This window comes from Danio rerio, chromosome 4 (genome assembly GCF_049306965.1).
Source record: "Danio rerio strain Tuebingen ecotype United States chromosome 4, GRCz12tu, whole genome shotgun sequence".
Classification (NCBI taxonomy): Eukaryota; Metazoa; Chordata; class Actinopteri; order Cypriniformes; family Danionidae; genus Danio; species Danio rerio.
The window spans coordinates 55,191,112-55,202,500 of record NC_133179.1 but is presented as its reverse complement, the minus strand read 5'-3'; the positions used below and the strand labels follow the sequence as shown (position 1 = coordinate 55,202,500).

The following is an 11,389-nucleotide window of genomic DNA, read 5'->3' as shown; positions in this document are numbered from 1 at the left end:
TATGATATAAGAGAAATAGGATCTTTGATGCCAGCATGCTGTGTAGATAAGTACTGATCAAGTCACGCTTCTAAGGCATGGAAGGAATCTTTTCAAATGTTGAGTGTCCATTCATTGCCACAAGAGCAGAAAGACTATCTGCAGTTATCATTGATCTATTTAATGTCTCCTACATGACATGAAGTCCAAACTATTGTGTTGTACTGATGTCTACACCTACAAAAACCATAAACCCAACCTCAAAGTAACCTGTCGTGTTTTAGCAACATCCACACCAACCATAAGCTTAAAACCCCATCTCACGGTAAACTTTAGTGTACTGTAAAGGTCTGCGCCGACCACAACCCAAAGCTTGCCTACTTGTAAATTACTGTTGTGGAGCCTGGATAGCTCAGTCGGTAGAGCATCAGACTTTTAATCTGAGGGTTCAGGGTTCAAGTCCCTGTTCGGGCGTGTGATGCTCATTTTGTGGAGCCACAGCTTTTGCTGTTGAGCTATCGCTTGATGAAAGTTTCATCTGGATGCACAATATGTGTACTAGGCATAAAGAAATGGCAGTAGAGGCAGTCTTGTAGTCGTGGCCGAGTGGTTAAGGCGATGGACTAGAAATCCATTGGGGTCTCCCCGCGCAGGTTCGAATCCTGCCGAGTACGTCCTCCCCCTTTTTAAAATTGCAGCAGTCGTCAATTGTTTGCATTTCCATTGTTTCTTTGGAAAAGCGTTGTGCTGGTAGGAGGGGAAAAACAACAGAGAGTTCTCACTGAAGAGAAAGGGGCTTATCACAGGGAGGAACATACCACACATAAGTCACGACGACTGTTTCATAGCTCGCCGTGATCGTATAGTGGTTAGTATTCTGCGTTGTGGCCGCAGCAACCCCGGTTCGAATCCGGGTCACGGCAGGTTTTTCAAGGTGACATTGGTGTCGCACTCTGTGATGCCATCCGTTATCTCCAGCCTTCTTTTAGTGCAGGCTGTGCTAACGGCACGTCCTGAATGTTTACGTTTCCTGAAGTGTGGAAGACTAGGGATATGATATAAGAGAAATAGGATCTTTGATGCCAGCATGCTGTGTAGATAAGTACTGATCAAGTCACGCTTCTAAGGCATGGAAGGAATCTTTTCAATTGTTGAGTGTCCATTCATTGCCACAACAGCAGAAAGACTATCTGCAGTTATCATTGATCTATTTAATGTCTCCTACATGACATGAAGTCCAAACTATTGTGTTGTACTGATGTCTACACCTACAAAAACCATAAACCCAACCTCAAAGTAACCTGTCGTGTTTTAGCAACATCCACACCAACCATAAGCTTAAAACCCCATCTCACGGTAAACTTTAGTGTACTGTAAAGGTCTGCGCCGACCACAACCGAAAGCTTGCCTACTTGTAAATTACTGTTGTGGAGCCTGGATAGCTCAGTCGGTAGAGCATCAGACTTTTAATCTGAGGGTCCAGGGTTCAAGTCCCTGTTCGGGCGTGTGATGCTCATTTTGTGGAGCCACAGCTTTTGCTGTTGAGCTATCGCTTGATGAAAGTTTCATCTGGATGCACAATATGTGTACTAGGCATAAAGAAATGGCAGTAGAGGCAGTCTTGTAGTCGTGGCCGAGTGGTTAAGGCGATGGACTAGAAATCCATTGGGGTCTCCCCGCGCAGGTTCGAATCCTGCCGAGTACGTCCTCCCCCTTTTTAAAATTGCAGCAGTCGTCAATTGTTTGCATTTCCATTGTTTCTTTGGAAAAGCGTTGTGCTCGTAGGAGGGGAAAAACAACAGAGAGTTCTCACTGAAGAGAAAGGGGCTTATCACAGGGAGGAACATACCACACATAAGTCACGACGACTGTTTCATAGCTCGCCGTGATCGTATAGTGGTTAGTACTCTGCGTTGTGGCCGCAGCAACCCCGGTTCGAATCCGGGTCAAGGCAGGTTTTTCAAGGTGACATTGGTGTCGCACTCTGTTATGCCATCTGTTATCTCCAGCCGTCTTTCAGTGCAGTCTGTGCTAATGGTACGTCCTGAATGTTTACGTTTCCTAAAGTGTGGAAGACTAGGGATATGATATAAGAGAAATAGGATCTTTGATGCCAGCATGCTGTGTAGATAAGTACTGATCAAGTCACGCTTCTAAGGCATGGAAGGAATCTTTTCAATTGTTGAGTGTCCATTCATTGCCACAACAGCAGAAAGACATTCTGCAGTTATCATTGATCTATTTAATGTCTCCTACATGACATGAAGTCCAAACTATTGTGTTGTACTGATGTCTACACCTACAAAAACCATAAACCCAACCTCAAAGTAACCTGTCGTGTTTTAGCAACATCCACACAAACCATAAGCTTAAAACCCCATCTCACGGTAAACTTTGGTGCACTGTAAAGGTCTGCGCCGACCACAACCCAAACCTTGCCTACTTGTAAATTACTGTTGTGGAGCCCGGATAGCTCAGTCGGTAGAGCATCAGACTTTTAATCTGAGGGTCCAGGGTTCAAGTCCCTGTTCGGGCGTGTGACGCTCATTTTGTGGAGCCACAGCTTTTGCTGTTGAGCTATCGCTTGATGAAAGTTTAATCTGGATGCACAATATGTGTACTAGGCATAAAGAAATGGCAGTACAGGCAGTCTTGTAGTCGTGGCCGAGTGGTTAAGGCGATGGACTAGAAATCCATTGGGGTCTCCCCGCGCAGGTTCGAATCCTGCCGACTACGTCCTCCCCCTTTTTAAAATTGCAGCAGTCGTCAATTGTTTGCAATTTCATTGTTTCTTGGGAAAAGCGTTGTGCTGGTAGGAGGAGAAAAACAACAGAGAGTTCTCACTGAAGAGAAAGGGGCTTATCACAGGGAGAAACATACCACACATAGGTCACAACGGCTGTTTCATAGCTCGCCGTGATCGTATAGTGGTTAGAACTTTGCGTTGTGGCCGCAACATCCTCGGGTTGAACGGGGTCATGTCGTGAATTCGACTTTTCATCATTGTGAAATTATCAGACCGGAGGTTTTGCATATCAGAAAATAGACTTTATTCTCCATAATAAAGCCGAGAAAGAGCAGAGCAGACCCCAGAGCATTCTGAAGTCTCTCCGGGACACCTTCTAAAGTATCTGTGTTCCCCATAATCTTTATACAGGTAATTATGACACACCCCTTTGTGTCTCTTTTTAACTCTTGACCATTTTTGAATAGGTTTTCTAGTCTAAGGGGTCCTGCTATTCTTGGCTCTCAGCCCACCAGCTCATGTCAACAGAGATGTTACAGGTCTATGTCAGCAAAGTATAGATACAACTTATGCAAAGGAACTAAGGGTTTACATACATTGTTATGATAGGATAATAACTTGATAATATGTTACTCATTCTAACTTCTGCCACATATAGCTTCATACAAGTATTTAACATATATAATCAGTGCTTTACATATTCAGTTATTCTACACAATCAGCCATTCAGTAATAGCCTTCTCCTAGTGTTGCTTCTGTGCAGGCATACTCATATTACACAGTATTTTTAACACATGCTGGCATGTTTGCTGCAAACACTACATACATTTTGAGAAGAGAAAATTAACTGCTTTACACTTAGAAAATACTACACACTGAGAGAATAGAAATCTTCTTCAATCCCTCCTCTTAAGACTTTAGTCTTAATATTATTGTCTTTTAACCCAAAGTGCAATTTCATAATCCAGTTCTCTTAATTACCTCTATCTAGTGACTGATATTAGCCACATAGCTGTTATCAATTGACTAGATTATGCCACTGTACTTTGACAGAAGTCCAGCCAAACATCTTCCCTCTCTCTTGGTTTGAAGGAAGTAAAAGACTACTCTTTTTTTTCTCTCAACACATCAAAGACAACAATGTTTTAAGCATAAGTATTCAGTTGGTTCAGTGCTAGCTGCTGGTTTTCACACTCATGTAGGATATACTGAAGTGATATTATATATAGGTACCATAAAAGCAATATGCAAACAAATTCAATATGCAAACATAAAAAGCATCAAATGTTGATCTTGATCTTTGCTCATCCTTGTTTCTCTTCTAAGCTATCAGCATCTTCACTTGACTTTAATAGATGTTAATGGAGATGTGTGGTTAAGAGTCTGAGTTTTGAAATCTGCAGTTGTGCATTCATCATCCCTTGATTTGTGGCACTGCTGTATGTGGTATTCAGGCATATTATCAGAATCACTCTTTACTTTGTTCTGATAAACTTCTCCTTCCACAAGTTGAACTTCGTAGTTTAGAGCTTTAGAATATTCAGGCTCCTCTGTTTCCGGTCAGCTTTCCCTTGCTGGAGTTGTTTCCTTTCGCTCCTTTGAGGCATTGGTACCCCATTAATGGCATCCACTTTGGCAGCTGTTGGATTTGCCCTCATCCAGATATGGTCCTTTTCTCCTGAGCTCTCCAGAGCATCCTCAGATAGACTCGATCAGCTGGACCAATTGGACCTTATATCTCTGCTCTCTCACATGGCTCCTTTCTGGTTTCCTGCACAGATATCGCTTTGCACATGGCAATTAATTGTTTCTTCATAAAAGTCCCTACTGCATTAGACATCTTTGCAAACCATTCCAAGAGGTTATGTGCAAGGTTATAGGTGAGATTATATGCAAGGTTTTATGCAAAGTTTCATGTGGTTTCTTGCAAGGGTTGACCCAATAGTAGTTCATGCGATGCGGTGTTAGATGCCTGTTTCTGTCAGTTTCCATGCCATCATTCACCAATGCACTTGTTAGCAAATTAATCCCATTAAGTTTATTATTTTCACATCTTTCATTGAGCGTTGGCCTTGATGGATCATCTTCATCTCTTTCAGCCATTTCTGGTAATTGAGCATAATACAATTACTCTCTCTTTTGCTTTATTCACAATTTTTCATACTCCTTTAGATGTTTTTATTTATTGATCACTTATTAACTTTGATTTTAATTACTTTATTAATGCAAACCTTTTATGAACTTTTTTTGCTGATGTTTCAAATCCTTGGAAGTACTTCTTTCGTCACAAATGTAATAACTGTTCCTGCTTCATAATTTGCTTCTGGTACCATCTCCACTCATCTATTCATCATAGTTTCTCAACTGTGCTTGTTTACAGAATAATTCTTTATCCAGTCAACACCAAAAACAGTCATCATCTCACTGTTTGAAGCAATGGTCTCCAGTCAAGTCTTTTAATTGAACTAGATCTTTGTGAAGCTGTAGATAATTCAATCATCCACATATTGTGACAGTGTCCATCCTAAGATTTTCTCCCTAATTTTACCCTTATGCATTCTGGTGTATACAGTATTTGCTAGTCATCAGCCTACACAAGTTCAAACAAGTTTCTACCCTCCTCTGGTAGTTACCTAAAATAAACTCAATAGAAACTAAGCACTTAATATATTTACCATCCAAAAGAACATATCTCCACAAACAATATGAACTTCAGCTGGAAAATCTTCTCCTATTGATTGCTCTTAAATCATATTATAAACATTAAGCCTCTTTTATCTGTCTTGATTAACCATTTATTTTAATTATCAAATTAACGTCAATTAAATATTATTAGTTACTTATAATTTATTACTCCTTTAAATTTAAATAGAAATAGAAATGTCTGGGACAGATTGTATATTACAGTAAATGTTTCTATTAATGCTCCTATTTTTACACAAACCTTTCAATAGTGTTTTATACCTATTTCAGCATTTAGTGTTTTTTTTTCTTTCTGGGCAGATCTACATCTGATTTAATTTTAACCCTCACTGTGCTGGCTGATTTCATCTGCATCTCAGTCCTGTAATGACAATCATTTAGTTGGAATTTGACACTTCTTTCTTTGCTAATTTATTTTCTGATCTATATATTAATTCCATTTTTGTCTTTGAGTTATTTTCTTTTGGCTCATAATTATTTCCTAAGACATTCCCCTCAAACTAGTTGTTTATACATTTTTTGATGCACTTTTTTTATCAGCTGACTAAAACTTACTGTATGTTTTGTAAATTTCTCTTTGCTCTGTTTTAACTATTATTCCTTAATATTTTCTTCTAATTATTTTGCACATATGTTTTCATGTAAAACATTATCTTTTTCTTAAACACTGTTCTCTTTCAATTTTTCTCATAGCAATTTAGAACTGTTACTTTTTGACCTTATGTCCTATGAATTTATTTCAAATTGTTATTTCAATCTTTCCTTTAACTATAAATCATTTTTCTAGATTTGAATTTTTCCAGTTTTCACTATCCAATATTGATTTAGGCCATTCACAATACAATTATGTTAAGATTTTCCTTTACTTAATTTGAACTTAAATACTTAGTTCCATTCTTATTTATTCTCCAAATTATGTATTGCCTTATCAAAAGCTTTTTCTCTTTTTCTTTAGTCAATCTGCTGCATTGTAAGTTATCCTTCAATGTTTAAGGACTTTTATGATTAAACCTATTAAAACTTAAACCTAAATTATTTAACATTCATCATAATATATAATTTCATCATTACACATTTAAAGTTTCACCTTAAAATTACCTTATAACACTTTTTCTTACTTAAAAATTTGCATGATAATAATTTCTCTAAAACTGACAGGAGACTGATTTGATACAAGAATGGGTAGCTACACTTTTGTTCTTAATTTTCCTTCTGTAATGCTTGAACTTAATTTGGACTATAGGAGCTACTTTGAGGTGGACTGTCAGACTATCCCCCCTCGCAACCTGAGACAACCAGCTCACAGATTGGTGCTTCTGTGGTGTCCTGACATTCCTTCATATCAGGGCACAGTTTTTCCCCCTCTCTCTTTGGGCTGGCTTCTTTCTTTGACTCAGCTGATGTAAAGTTCTGGTGGAGCGTTTTTTCTTTTTGATCAGTTCATCAATCTCTTGTTAGTGTCTTTTTTTGAATGTCTCTGAACAAATGTAGCTTTTTCAGTCCTCAGTAAATCCTGGGCAAAAAGTTCATGTCACAAGTGTCCACAGCCATTTTGCTCTGTGTTTTTCAAACACCTTTCCATTTGCCAGTATACTCAGATGTCTGGTAGGTACGAGACTACAGTCCCCCAAAGTTCATCCCTATGTCCTCTTAATTAATATATATAGTATTTAGCTCATGACTTAATAAATTATTTTTTTCCCATTTTTTCCTTCATCAAATAAAGACTCCTTTTATCCATTTCTTTTATTAATTAATTAATTAATTTATCTATTTTTGTTTACTGTTTAACAACTTTTTTTTTCTAATTCTCAATCATTTTTATCATATGTAAATATGCTTAATTTTCTATTTGTTAAATGTTTTTATAATTAATTTCTTTGGCTTCAGATTGTGCTTCACTTATATTTATTAATTTATTCTAGTGCTTCCTCACTAGTTACATTACATCTTACATTATTTAACTTCTTTATAATATATCACTTTATAATATATATTTTTAAACATCTTCTCTTTTAATTCTATTAAACAATGTTTGGACTTCTTTTTTCTCCATTTTCCTATGCTTCTTTTCCTTTTCAAAAATTTGCATTTTTGCCTATTAGATTTTCCTAATTCATTTTTCTTTAAACTTATTTTCCTTAAACATTTGATCATTAACTCTTCCATTAATCAATATTCATTAAACTTTTCCTCTTCTCTAGTTTTTTCTTTACTCAAATTATTGACTTATCTATTTTTGATTCATACTGATTTAGTAAATTTATTTTCTTATTAATATATCAATTTATCTCCATATGTAGTTAGTTCCATGCTTCAATTTTTGAATTTCTAAATATTTATTAGTATAGCTTCCAGTTGCATTTTTATTAACACTTTTTATTTTTTAAATCTTATTCTATAATTAATATTTTCTTATTTTATTTATCTTATTACATTACTTTATAATATTTCTATTTATTTAATACCTTATAATATTTCTTTACTCTTTAGCTTCTATCTGTCCTGTGAAACTTTTGTTCTTAAAATAGACAGATTCTTACCACTCCTGAAGCAGACCTTCTTCCAGACTGTCGACATGTCAGGAATTTCAGTCACCTCTCTGCCTATTTCATACTTAAAAACACTTCAAACACACAGAGATTATTCAGAAAAATGTTTAACTAGTATATATTCTTCTTTTCAGTCTGTGTCTTTCAAATGCAATATGATCTCAATTAATTTTATGAGGCTTAATCCTCCTCTGTATCACAATATCTTCCCTAAACTGCATCACTCTCTATCTTAGTGTTCCTTAATCACACAACATATGCAGTCCTTCTTTTATATTATAATATAAAACGATAATTCTTTTAAACTCACTCTTATTGCAAACATACTTCTAAACACAATCATACTTCTCACTCATCCTAACCTCATCTCTTACACTGTGTAACCTGAACCTCACCTCTATTCTAGTCTCTCTAGATCAAAGGTGATAGCTTCTAAGCACCCCAGCAACACAGACAAATACACAAATACTTACAATTACATAAATATACCTCACTCCTCTTGAGTGACCTGTCCGAACAGCCTCTCACCTTAGAGCTATAACCACAGAATTCTCCACTACACTCCTCTTGAGTGACCTGTTACTTCTGCTCCTGTCTTTACTGTTCTTCAGTAAAAATAGCATTTCACAGGATTTGTGCCTTTTTTCCCCTAGCCTCCTGAATAATAATATTTATTATTATTAAAACAGAACGGGTACTCCGAGGTCTTTGCGCGCTTCTCTCTACTTTATTAATCTGCTTTAATCTCTTAACTGTCACCACACTTTAAGAACTTCCTTTTAAAACTTAAAAATGCTCTTTGCATAAAAAAATAAAAATGCTAAAAATTGCTTACCGTTTTTTATCGTGGCCACATATTTGTGTTTTTCCTCCAAGCCCCAGCATGTCCAGTGTCACCCGTTCGTCTCTGTCCAGCCCCACGTTGGGCGCCATTTGTTGTAAATTTTGACTTATCAATTAGAAATTATCAGACAAGAGGTTTTGAATATCAGAAAATAGACTTTATTCTCCATAATAAAGCCGAGAAAGAGCAGAGCAGACCCCAGAGCATTCTGAAGTCTCTCCTGGACACCGTCTGAAGTCTCTCCTGCACCTTCTGAAGTATCTGTGTTTGTTACAATTTTTATACAGGATTATTTGACACACCCCTAAGTCTCTTTTTAACTCTTGACCATTTTTGAATAGGTTTCTAGTCTAAGGGGTCTTGCTATTCTTGGCTCTCAGCCCACCAGCTCATGTCAACAGAGATGTTACAGGTCTATGTCAGCAACTGTTTTGACACCAAAGTTCTCTCTCCATAGATGCAACTTATGCAAAGGAACTAAGTGTTTACATACATCGTTATGATAGGATAATAACTTGATTATATGTTACTCATTCTAACTTCTGACACATATAGCTTCATACAAGTATTTAACATAAATAATCAGTGCTTTACATATTCAGTTATTCTACACAATCAGTCACTCAGCCTTCTCCTAGTGTTGCTCCTGTGCAGGCACTCTCATCTTACACAGACATATCACTGTATTTTTAACACACGCTGGCATGTTTGCTGCAAACACTACATACATTTTGTGAAGAGAAAATTAACTGCTTTACACTTAAAAAATACTTCACACTGAGAGAATAGAAATCTTCTTCAGTACCTACTGGGATACTGTCCGTGAGAAGATGCGCAAACCCAGGGCGTGAAACTCGGCGTTTGGTCCCTAATGAATGTATAACTGAAGAGTGAGGAATATTATATAAATCAAAACTCTAAATTAAGTCATAAATGATGTATGTGATGTTTTTTTACAATTACAAATAGTCAAAATTTTATGATCACTTAAAATTAATTCAGATTAAATTTGGAGCTAAAAATGAATATAAATGATTTCTAACAACAAAATTCTTTTCAGCAAAACTAGAAAAGGCTTACATGCGTTTAGCCTTCAACCATGCTGTTAAGTTTCATTATTGGGCTAATTGATGGACTTCTACACTTTCAAATCTGTGTCTTATCAATATGACCAAAAAGACTTTTATGATCAATTATGTAAGAAACTATGAAAACTGGACTGACACAGTTTCAATTTACTATAACTTCTATGTTAAGTGGTGTAAGGTCCACCCAGTTGGTCCTATGGCGGTGTCCACTGGTGGATGAAGATTCAATGCCTGTTTGGTCTTTCCAATGCACAATGTTGATTTACTTTAAATTTAACTCATATCTGACTTCAATTTTAGTATGAGGCGGTTTAGACTATTAATATATTTATCTTTTGTTTTTTCTGACTCCAATCACAAAACATTAAGAAGATTATATTAATACATAATTTAGATAAATGTTTGAGCCTTTTGTCTTCACTCGTAACTATTACATTTATTCATTCGGGTGCTCATGCCGCTCAGTAAGAGCGCTTTCACACCTACACTTTTGTTTCGGAATGTATCTCGTTTGCCCAGTTAGCGCGGTTCGTTTAAGATGTGTGAACAAGGCAATCGCGCTCTGTTCCTCGCCAAAGTAATCACTGCGAGATCAATTGAATGAGGTGGTCTCGGCTCAATTGAAACGAACCCTGGAGCGGTTCGATTGCAGTGAGAAAGCGAACCGATCCGAGCACGGTTATATCACAGTGTTTCATGGATAGGTAATAGGCTTAAGGCTAAATGAAGAGAGAATAATGAGTAGGGTGGGAAGTTTCGCGAGTCTCCGGATGCCTGCAAACGAGTGATGATCTCCCGGTAATCTTGTGTCTCCCTCCCAGTCCTCAAATAGGCATCGTCGCGCACACTTCACACCCCTCCCCACCGCATCTCTCCTCATACACGTCGCGCGCGCACCCTGTCAATCACCACCAAACCACCACCTCTCCTGACAGCGTAGCGGTACGCTGCAAAATAAACCCTGACACTCTGACCAATGTAAGGAGAGTTTACTCGCACGTGACTTGTTTTAGCTATTTTGGTCCGATTAGAAACTTTGCAGTGTGAAAGCGAACCGCTCCAAGAGCAAAGAGCAACAATGTAACATTTGTAATCTCTGTTTTGGGACAACTGAATCGATTCACAGGTGTGAAAGCACCCTAAGATCGCCCTAGCCGATGGCATCCCTCACAGTCACACTCTCATCAGTTTTGAATATTAAACAGAGATAATTGACTAATACTTTTAGATGGCCGCTACCATGCTTGCTCATTCTAAAGTATTTTTAGTTAGTCCCGCTTAGATGTACACCCCTGAGTAAAGACAATATAATTTCCAATCAGAGGTTAGGGCATTATTATAAATGTAACCGACTACTGTACTCTATAATAATTTTGGTTTTCACCAAGCCCATGGTTTCCCATATTAACTTAATTTAGAATAATATTACTTCCAAACAAAGGTCGGGTACCCAATCTAGGTTAGCCGTGCAACACCT

The 11,389-nt window shown here is 37.3% G+C and overlaps 1 protein-coding gene and 7 non-coding genes across 12 annotated transcripts in view; all 8 read left to right on the top strand.

Moving 5' to 3' along the window:
* LOC103910797 (uncharacterized) overlaps nucleotides 1-11,389 on the top strand; it is a 1,018,570-nt gene that overhangs the window by 23,452 nt on the left and 983,729 nt on the right. The window lies entirely within an intron of this gene.
* On the top strand, nucleotides 381-453 carry trnak-uuu (transfer RNA lysine (anticodon UUU)). Its single transcript has one exon. It is a non-coding gene; the product is annotated as a tRNA-Lys (tRNA).
* Nucleotides 572-653, top strand: trnas-aga (transfer RNA serine (anticodon AGA)). Its single transcript has one exon. It is a non-coding gene; the product is annotated as a tRNA-Ser (tRNA).
* trnah-gug (transfer RNA histidin (anticodon GUG)) lies at nucleotides 831-902 on the top strand. The gene has a single exon. It is a non-coding gene; the product is annotated as a tRNA-His (tRNA).
* On the top strand, nucleotides 1,412-1,484 carry trnak-uuu (transfer RNA lysine (anticodon UUU)). The gene has a single exon. It is a non-coding gene; the product is annotated as a tRNA-Lys (tRNA).
* Nucleotides 1,603-1,684, top strand: trnas-aga (transfer RNA serine (anticodon AGA)). Its single transcript has one exon. It is a non-coding gene; the product is annotated as a tRNA-Ser (tRNA).
* On the top strand, nucleotides 2,443-2,515 carry trnak-uuu (transfer RNA lysine (anticodon UUU)). The gene has a single exon. It is a non-coding gene; the product is annotated as a tRNA-Lys (tRNA).
* trnas-aga (transfer RNA serine (anticodon AGA)) lies at nucleotides 2,634-2,715 on the top strand. Its single transcript has one exon. It is a non-coding gene; the product is annotated as a tRNA-Ser (tRNA).